Here is an 11,308-nt window from a genome sequence, read left to right on the forward strand (position 1 = left end):
GTCCAAGGCAAAGCAGGAGCAGTCCGCATGCCATATGAAACCCAAATCAAGGGAACTGCTTCCATCAGTGTTACCTCCTGTCAGCCATTAGCGAACGAGACATTTCTTGCTCTTCAATAATGCCACTAACACCATCTCCCAATCTTTGAGATGATTTGTTGTAGGCACAGAGCTTTCACATCCTCTTCCCTCTTGTGCAGAAGGATTTCTAAGTATTTGTTCCAGAGGCTGGATGGTCTAAAGGTAACAGACCTTTGAATTGTACATGGCATGAAGCATTTTAGACCACATGTAGTGGACTCATGGCTCTGGCTCATCCTCCAAACAGTGATTTCTCTGCTCGTTACACCATCATCCAAACTCCCTGATTGTGCAGCCCTCCACCATCCAGTATCACTCCTTGTGTGCCAAGAACATAGAAACAGGAGAGTGAATAAGCAAGTCATTCAAAATCACTGTGGGAACTTTGGTTTTGATTAAAAATGTGCATCCTTAAAATTTGCATCCTTTTAGCTCTATTAACACGCAAATTTCAAATCAGTGTTGACTCATCATTAATTGCATGTCAATAATTCACGCAGAAACATTGTCTGTGTTTCTTAAAGGAAGGGCAGGACCATAGGAAGGCAGATCTTGTGGTTTCAAAACCATAAGCACTAACTTATCACACTCTCCACAGCCATAGTTAGGCACACAGTGTGAGAACAAACTCTGAGACTAAAACCAGGCTCTAAATTAGAAAATCTGCTGGCACTACAGTTTTATCTTTGTTCTCTAGAACAAACTCCACAACAAAATGGAGGTTAAAGGCACACAGTCGATGAAAACATTATTTGGTTCTTAAAAAAAATATGTTTTCTTCTTGAAAACATTTCCTTCACTTATGCAAAAGGCTGTACTCTTCTTGCCCTACTGCATCTGCAGCTAGGCAGGCAAACAATAGCACCAACAGACATGTGAGCTTCCTGCTCACTCCTGAGTTAGTCACCTTAGAGCCTGGATTTGTTCATTTACATGTTAATGCTACTAGCAAGGCTAGCAAGCAAGCAAAACACAAATGATTTTTTTTTTTTTTTAATTTTTTAAAGACAGCTGGGCTTGTTTTGGGGTTTTGACAGTGAAGGCACACAAGGCAAATCAAAACCCAGCGCACAAAGCAAGCCAGCCCAGATGTCCTGCTCCAGCTTAGAGGAATTAAGGAAAGGGGAAAAAAAAAGAACAGAATAGAAAAAAGTGTTTTCTAAAATGCTTCTTCTGAGCATTTTAGATTTAACGGATACATTAATTCAATTGATGTGCAGTTTAGCCAGACAGCAACACATGAATACCTACCACAAATGGTAGGATTTGCCTTTTTTCCCCCACCCTGCAGAGACGTTGCCACAGATGTGAGCTTTTTCCTTCTGCTCTTTTCCTTCCACCCATCCCCCTCTGTGTAATATTTTAGCAAATAATGAAATGTGCCACATGGCTCAGAGCAACCAGGCACAATAACGCTGAAGTGAGGCTGCTGCTGACTCTACACAGTTTTGTTACTGCTGTTTCTGTCTTAACTGTGCCAGTCTTTTAACACAATTTTCTTTGTTTTTCATTCTTCGCTGGGAAAATATTAATATGCTAATGACTTTCAAATGAGCATCCAAGAGCATGCCGTCTTAATTCTTTTAAATTTTGATAAACAGATTTCTTTACCTGTGACCAGCACGATGTCTGAGGATAGGCACAGAAAGAAGCAAAACTGTTCCTTAGGAAGAAAGGATATAGGTAGATAAATTCTTATAAAAAGAAACTAAAGGAATGAATGCAAAAATAAAGTGAAAGAAAAAGAGAAGACAGTAGTGGAAGGGAAATCTGACATTTAAACCTAGGCTCCTGGCTGGTGCCCATGGCAACTCCACTGACAAGTTGGTAAAAACTATTCTCTCCTTTGACTGCTTCCAAGGATAATCCTTGCTTCTTTTTCCTGGGAACCATGACAGATTTTCTCTCTTTAGAGACGGTGCAGGAGTTTCTTTTATAATGGCTCTAATAAATAATGGAGTGTTAATGTCCTTTAGGACAACTAGCTGTAAAAGTTGATCTGTTTAGGACACATTTTCACACTTAGATACAAGTGAGGCATTATGTGGTAAGAAATACAGGTATCTTCAAATGCTTTATGTCAAGTGTTTATGCAATTGTAAACAGTTGAACTAGAATCCAGCATTAAAAAAAATCATTTACGGGAAACCAACTTGAATTGCTTCAATGAGCTCAGCATGTGGCATTCACGGTTTCTAAATTTAAATAAGGTTTCCATCTGCTCTGTTGTTCAAGAATCCCAGTGAAAACTATTAGACAGAGAGTGAGAAAGCGAGCATACACATACTTATGTGAGGTTATGCTTTACTTGTGGGATACTTCTGAAGCACACACAGGTTGTACAGCATGCTGGTGCTTTATTACAGACTTGTAGGCACAAGAAGTTGAGAGACAAGACTGTCTACATCTCTACATCTGGACCTAGCAGTGCCCCAGCAACACACTGCTTCCCCCAGGCCTGCCTCGCACACCCCGCAAGGCCATGTTTCAGCTGCACGGTCCCCTGCACAAAGGTTGCTGAAAGGGTGTCTTCCTCTCAAAGTGAGGAGACTATCCTGCAAAAATCATGAGACTTAGAAGCTAGAAGAGTGTTAACAAAACAGTAAATGTCTACCAGCGATATCCCTGAGCCACAAAACAAGGAAAACTGGGTCTTCAGTTCTTCCAAATGAAGAGGCAACTGGGTTCTGGTGTTTAACTCCAGACTCAGCTTCTGAATTTGTTTATGAATAAAGAACTACTTGCAGTGCTCATTGAACAGACAGTATATTCCACTATTTGGAAAAAAAAATAATCATTAAATTAAATGCATCAACACAGTCAGAATGCCTTTAAATAGTATTGTTATAACAGCATCTGGGGGAAAACCTAACTCCCTAGGCCCCTTCCTGAATACGGTACACTGTACCCTGAGATAGAAGAGGAATTAGGCTCTCAGGACAAGAATGGAATCAGCTGTGGTAACAAAGGATCTCTCACAGAGGCCACTAGCTCTTTTTCCTCACTGAAATAAGACCCCAAAACTTTACATTTGCAGAAACTCATACCACATTAGGCAGAAAGAGAAGTAGTCCCCAAATCTACACAGCCTTGTGCTACTGAGTGAAAGTCAGTAATGATAAAATGCACTCAGAAGCCCCAAGCAGCATGGAAGAGCAAAAATAAAATGGAAATCAGTCATAAATTGTGTATGTTTAAAGAAAATCATAAGGCTGTATACTGGTTTTAGACTACATGTTTTCAATACAGTTAAGAACCTTTTGGAAAATGGGCACAACACAAATGTGGTGGCATTACGTCATGTAGAAAACAAACATGACTTTCAGGACACAGAGGAGCACAGGAAAGCCAGGCAAAAGAGAGGAAAAAGCCAGGAAAGCCAGGCAAAAGAGAAGCATGAGAGCAGATGGAACTGGTTGGTAAAAGCAAAGTAATATATAACCAGCAAGGGAAACCAGCAAGGGAGAAAAATGCTACTGGGGACAGCTCCGTGAAAACCTCCAGTCCCTGATCCACAGTGGTTCAAAAAGCAAGTTTCTTGAAGTGGGGTTAACAAAAACACTTTGGTGTCTTAGGACGCCACAGCCATTCCTTTCAAACCCTCTAAGAATGGTTATGAAATGGGCTAGGCTATTGCAGTTTTGTTATGTAAATCAACAATGCATTTCTGCAAAAACTTTTTGTTCACTTTTTGTCATCAGTAATGGAAACACACATGAAGTTTGCAGGGGAGCAGAAGACACTACGAGGAATGATTAAAATGATTAAAGGAATGCAGGCATTTCCATATGAAGGAAGATTAACAAGTTATGGGGCTGGTCTCTATGCTCTGTTTGTGCAACACTCACTGCAGTGTAACAGAAATGACAATAATAATGAGCTGCAGGAAGAGGAGATCAGTACTGCTCTGATTAAAGAGGACACATCTTAGGGAAGCTGTGAAACCACATCACAACGTGTTGTGCAGATAAACTGTGCATTTTTATATGCTTCCTTATAAGATAAGATCAAGGAGGATGTTTAAAGGCAAAAAATGTAAAACTGATGCAATGAACTGCAGAATTGCCACTAGCAGTGAAGGGTTCAATGAGGTTTGAAAAGATATACCCTTTTATGCAACCATAAAATCCATACATCTTTCTAAAATCAATAATAAAACCCTTCCTAAACACAACTATAAAATACTACAGATAGGTTGAAGAGGAAGTACCTCAAGAAGAAAGTCAAGCATTAGCCTCATTTTCACTTGCAGGCATTTCCATATAGATCAAGACGATAACAACTCGTGCTCAAAGTCAGGCAAAAACCTAAGCAGCTTGTACAAGTTAATGATTAACCACAGATTAACCGAGAGGAGCCTCCAAGGTGGTTTATCCATTGTCCACACTGTCACCACACTGTAACTAATTCTGCACTTGAATTGTCTGGTAAGATTTTCTTCTCTCCAAATCTACAGCTGAAAGAATATTTGACAAGATGGAGCCCAAATTCATTTTTTTCTAAAGGGATTTCAAAAATAATTTAGTAGATGGCAACAGGATTGAGAAAATGCATTTGCTTTTAAAGCAGAAAGGAAAGAGGTTAGGCAAGGATGGAATAAATAGCCTGGAATAAGCAGATGGTATGGTGGTTGTGATAGACCATTAGAAAATGCCTTACTGCAGCTGGAATGCAAGTTAAGTGCATCTCAGCATTCCTGCCTCTTAATAGAAGTACATCCAACTACTGTGCAAAAGCTGTACGCTTTTTCCTTTCAGCCTTTGTTTCCCACCAGTTTAGCCATAACAAATGACCACACAGTCATAAATTAGTTTGGAAATTTCAATAATATTTGATGACAGTTATTTGCAGCTTTTTAAAAAAGAAAAAAAAAATGCAAACCTTCTGCCTTCTCAAAACCAACTAGTAAAACAGGTGATTAGTCCCATTTTCAAGCAATTTTCTGCAGCCATGAGGGCTTGAAACTTCTGTTTCTATATGAAATTTGAGACTCCTTATTCAACTGCTTGAGTACAGAACCTGACACTTGAAGAAAAATGTCAAATACAGCAGCAATCACAAATTTAAAGATATGAGTTCTAATCACAGAGATTGGCATCACTGTACTGGAGTGCTAAAATATGCTTGTATTACAGCCTGTTCTGGTGGTGAGAGCATTTGTCTGAGAATGATAAGTTCTATTTGTGGCTTCCAGCAGTGTCTTTTGGGGCAATTATAAAAAAAAAATAATAAAAAAAATCCTGTAGAACCATTTACCACCTGTATTTAGAGAAAAAGCATTCAGCTTATGAATCTGTATAACGCTTAGGAAAATTGGTCCCCAATTTCAGCTGGGCTGTATGTATAACTTCGTTACAAATAACAGCGAGCAAGAAACTCTAGTGACCTATTTTTAACTCCTTGTCAGAATGGGAAGTCAGAGGTAATCTTTGCCAAGGTCCAAGGCTACCGCACAGAGCGAGGGTTCAGAAATCTTAGCAACAGCTGCTTCTTAGTGGTTGTAGTGGGTTTACGTGGCAAGGTTTTGGTAGCAGGGGACCATAGAGGTGGTTTCTCTGAGAAGGATCTAGAAGCTGCCCCATGTTTGGGAAGGGCCCCATTGTTTTCCAGAGCTGAGCCAATAAGTGATGTTGTTTTGCGCCTCTGTAAGAGCATATTTAAGACAGGGAAAAAAACGCTGCACCACACAACAGGTGGGAGAGTGAGAGGAGTGAGAAAAACAGCCTTGCAGGCACCAAGGTCAGTGAAGAAGGAGGGGGAGAGGTGCTCCAGGTGCCAGAGCAGAATTCCCTTGCGGCCTGTGGTGAGGCCCATGGTGAAGCAGGATGTCCCCCTGCAGCCCATGGAGTACCACGGTGGAGCAGGGTTCCACGCTGCAGCCCATGGAGGAGACCACGGTGGAGCAGGTGGCCCTGCACCGATGGAGGCTGCCGCCTGTGGAAGACCCCTGCCGGAGCAGATTCCGGGCCGGACCTGTAGCCCGTGGAGAGGAGCCCACGCAGGAGCAGGTGACCTGGCAGGAGCTGCTGCCCGTGGGGGACCCAGGTTGGAGCAGTTTTCTCCTGAGGGATGGACCCCGTGGTACGGACCCATATCTGGAGCAGTTCTGGAAGAGCTGCTGCCTGTGGGAAGGCCACGCCGGATCAGTTCATCAAGGACTGTATCCCATGGGTGGGACCCCACAGCACAGGGGACGAGAGTGACCGAGAAGGAGCAGCAGAGAAGTGCTGTAGACTGACCATAACCCCCATTCCCCCGTTCCCCTGAGCCGCTTAGGGGAGGAGGTGGAAGAGGGTGGATGGGGGGGGAGGTGCTTTTGGTTTCTTTCCTTTGTTTCTCACTTCTCTAGCTTGTTAGTAATGAGCAATAAATCTTACTATCTCCTTATGCCAAGTCTGTTTTGCCCATTACAATAATTATTGCGTGATTTTCTCGTCCTTATCTCAACCTTTGAGCCCTTTTCACATATTTTCTCCCCATTCCTCTTTGAGGAGGGGGAGTGAGAGAGCGGCTGTGATGGAGCTTGGCTGCCCACTTGAGCGGAACGACAGTGGTGTATATAGGGAACTTGTGTAGGTCCTAATTTACCCTTCCCCTTCCTCTGCTCCTTGGAACTGAACACAAACACACATATGTACACACATACACACATCATGGCTCTAAGCTTCAAGTTCACCAGCTCAGTGCTGGGACTATTATTTCTAGCAAAGACACTCCAGCAGCATCAGAGGCTGCATTAGCTTCTCTATCTTATATTTCTTTAATAATTGGGAAGCAAGAAAAACTCATCTAAACAGAAATACCATCTAAAATATATTTCCTAAAATACACTTTTGAAGACAGATTGAAAGCCTTTTAGTATCAGCCAAGTTGTGTGGGAGGGCACAACAGGACACTAACAAGGCTCATGGGAAAGGGGGGGGGAGATGAATTTCATATGCAAACGTGGAACACGACGTGGATGGGAAGGGGGGAAGAAATCAAGCACAAGTATTACCTTTTAGCCCAAAAGCTTCATATCACATGTATTATTTATGCTATTTGTTCCATAAGGTAATCCGTGGAAAACAGGATGAAGAGTTTCCTGCCTTTCAGAAGATAAACAATTTTCTAAGAGAAAGGAGGGAAGTGCTAATAGCTTTAATGTATCTAACTTTAGTACATGATTCTTTAACATATCACAGTAAAATCATTTCCATGACATGCAATGTGAAGACACTATTTCAGTTATAGCTCTCGACAAACACACACAAAGCCAACACACAAACACCTGCACGCCCTTGAGGTAAGTTAACTGATGATTTGAGCATTGAAATGCACCGGTAATTGGGATCTGTGTTTGGAGGTACCTGAGAGTCACCTGTGAGGGCACTTTCTTTAGGCATTGCATTTGGACTGTAAAAAAACACATTGTTTCTGCTGCACTAAGCTTAAAGCAGAATACCAAAACTGCTTTAGGATATATTGATTACAGACTCATAGATAGGGAACTGATTGATCTTTTAACATGCATAAAACTGCTTTCCTAAACCAGTTCTTTGAGAAGAATTCCCCTGTAACTCACACAAAGTCCAAGTTGGTGACAGCGGTGGGAAATGGCAGGATCAAATACTGCAGAAGACAGTAGAAGCAGACTGTCTTCTACAGCCAGAGACAGAAGAAGCAGACTATGTATAAGAGTTCAAAGGAGAAACAGGGAAAAGAGGACTCTTGATTTACATGTTCTACATGTAAATAAAATGTAGAATACACTCCATTTGCTCAACTTTTTAAACGTTCATGATCTATAGATACCTGAGATCTATGACCACAAAGTTAAGAGAATTCAGATGTGATGAGGAACCAGAACAATGGGCACTATGCTATGAACTTCCTTCTGCATTTAGGCTAGATATTGCTTGCCTGTACAAAACAAGAACAGTGCCTCATGCTTGCAGAATTTCTGTAAAAGGGAAAAGCTGAAAGTAGCAGGAGATGAAAAGAAGTACTCAAGTTTTCAACCCCATGCTACAAAAAGCCCTGCTCTTTGCAGTAATGGCAGACTGAAATCTTCAGCCTCGAAGACTGCGGGGAAGTGGTTTGTGCAGAGCCCCAGGCCTCAAAACTCACTGGTCACCAGCCGTCCCTGTGGGAGGTCCCAGGAACGAAACTGCCATCGCTGGGCAGAGGCCCTGCAGGTACCACAGCTGATTAACTTCCTACAACTGCAACCTCACTGACCCCTGACTGGCATCAAAATAGAATGAGTGTGCTTCAGCCTAGCAGCTTCTTGCAGGGTGTGTGGTACTTGCATGAGCCAGGTTGTGTTACCTCATTTCCAGGCAGATCAGCTCAGGAAGTGACTGCAGGACTCCCACTCTTTTTCCCCCTTCTTCCCTGCAGGTGTCCTTTGCCCTTTTAAAGAGCAAATAGAGGTTTTGGCTCTCAAAAGACTGTTAATCTGTCAGAAACCTCTGTCAGAATTGTACCACAGTTCCTCTAGCAACTCGTTCTTTACCCAAGGCAGTCAGCCACTCTATGCTTCTTCCTCCTCAGCAGCAGCACATTTAACTCTTTCTGTGAGCCCTCGCCCACTCCATTTTCATCGCCCTGGTACAGCTCCCTGGCTCTGGCTCCCCTTTTGGGTTATACCTCAGCCTCCTTCCAAATACTCCACCAGGACAAAATCACGTGCGTATGAAAGAGAAGGAAGTGGTTTCTGTGCTAGGGTATATAAAATCTACTGTGAACTTTAAAAATGTCAGCAATAGAAGTAAAATTTCCTCTCTGAACAATCAAAAAGTAGTGTAGGTGCAAAGACATGCATCTTTAACAAACCTCAGAATATGCCACAGAAAGTAGTACTAGCTTTTGTTGAGCCTACAGCTCACTCAGTTTTGTGCTAGATGCAGCCTTCCCAAAACACTGCTGCTTTGGCAGCAAGGTGTCCTTGGTCCAGCTGATCAGATCTCTCCCCTGTGGACAAAGCTGCAATGAGCTGATACGTGTGAGTTAGTTATAGATTATAAGCTGCTAGCTGGACTCTGTTTATTGCGCAGAGGTACAATGGGATGAAAACACAACTCCCTGCACTCTCATTTCCCTCCAGCCAAGTTGCCTTCAGAACATGGTAGAAGTCATGGGTCTTGAATTGGCACGTTGTTCTTGCATAACACAATCAGATCCTGTTATTTTGTATGTGCCTAATATTTTAGAGCACTATTCTATTCATTGATTTGGAAACAACTGTTTTTTTGTTTGTTTGTTTGTTTGTTTTTCTAAGATCCCACTCAGGACAGACAATTGAACACCTGTGTATGGGTCAGCACTGCAGTATCTGCCTTTGCTCACAATCAGCAATCACCTCTACCACAGCTGAAATACCGCTATTTATGGGAATGTAGACAGCTTGAGCTCCAGGCATTACTCAACAAGTGAGATTAGAAATGAGAAAAAAAATACTTCATGTTCTCCATGAAATCTTATAAATAGGCAGAAATTGACTCCACAGTTCAGCAAAACTCTTTATGCTTGAATGTTTTTGGGACTCTTGCAAAACAGAAGCCCTCCGCCTCCTAGGTGGCACAGAGCCGCCTAGCGCTGTTTAGCACTTGCTTCAGTGATGATCCACAGAGCAAAGCTACTGAAATTGCCAACATCATTTCATGAAAACACTCTGCACATCTCAAATCGCAATCACAGTCCAAGATGATAGTTCTGAAGTAGAGTAGCAGGCAGGGCACCTAGCAGAATAACAGAGTGCACCCATAGAAAGAAATACAGCAACAAGCTTTTGCTTTATGTCCATAGCAGGAACATTGTTCACAGGGCCTGTGGAGGCACTGTCTCAACAAACAAATAAACACATAGGGGAACACAATAACATACTTTATATGTGACATTTCTAGGATGTATATAAGTAAAGGTTAACTCAAATATCTTGGTCTTGGCAACACGTTATCCTATCAGTGGATGATTTGCCTTGTCCTTCCTTTAATGGACGAGCAGGCAGCAACCGGAACCTATTGAGTGCCTATCAGCTGGAATTTCTTTGCAACTCAGAAGGATATTGAAACCACTATCTACTATGCATGCAGATTTTCTAATAAAATACTCATCTCTGCTTCCCATGAGCAGGTTCAATTAATTCAGTAGATTGGCACTTTGGCTCCTTGCTGAAATTTAGTAGCACTTACGTTTTTTTTAGAAGGACTAATGAGGAAGAAACCAAATTGCATTTCTGCTTTTGTCAGACCATGAAAATGACAACATCCTTGCCAAAACTCTCCAAAGTCTTAAGGCTATAGACATAACATTTAATCTTCACCTGCATTGCAGGTTTATACAGCAGTTGGGTAAATGTTCCCTGTAGACCTCCACAGATTTTTGTTTTAGAACTTATTTATGAGCTGAGAGCTGTGCTTATGGCATTCGTGTCCCGAAAACTGAAGAAAAGTTGAGCATGAGTAACGGGTATAATTTGTTAAAAAGGACTTAAAGACTATTTGCCTGTTTTCCATTTTCATTTCCCTGCATGGTCATAAATATGTGCAAAATTGATTCAATGACCCAGATACTGCTATTCCACAACTTGGTCATTTTTATCTCTTGATCAAAATGGCTGTATACATGAAGAATCTTTATGTCTTTTTCCAATCATGCTGCCATACTAGTAATTTGCAACATAAATGCTAAAATGGCTATGTCAAAGGAAAGGCATTATTTTTACTGTAAACACAACAGAATTAGGCAAATCTTCATTCCTCACCCTTTTGATAAAATTAGCTCTCTTTGTCATCTGGTGTCGAATTATTCCTGACAGATAAACTGTCTTCCACAGAGAAGATAAAGGCTGATTGAACATCTTCACTTGAGCAATGTTTCTCTTTTGGTCCCTCTCGGTGAGATAAAGGTATGAACAGCCACACATTTTCCTCTGTCTTACACAGGAAGCTTCCCATCTGTCTATAAAAAAGGGCTCATTTTTATTGTTTAGGAAATATCCTAGGGAACAGAAAATACCACTGCCAATTTCTGCCCCAGGAAGTATTATGTTTGATTTTAATTATATTTCTAGATCTTTTTTAGGACCAATGCATTTCTAATTATCAGTGCAAACTGAAGGTATGAGGAAGTAATGTCCCCTTGACATCCTAAGGGCAGCAAAACAGCTAAGTTAAACATGTTGCTCCTCACCTCCACACACACATCTCGTGGTATTGATTACTGCCAAAGGAAAGATAACAGA

This window comes from Anas platyrhynchos, chromosome 4, assembly GCF_047663525.1.
Source record: "Anas platyrhynchos isolate ZD024472 breed Pekin duck chromosome 4, IASCAAS_PekinDuck_T2T, whole genome shotgun sequence".
In the NCBI taxonomy this organism is placed as follows: Eukaryota; Metazoa; Chordata; class Aves; order Anseriformes; family Anatidae; genus Anas; species Anas platyrhynchos.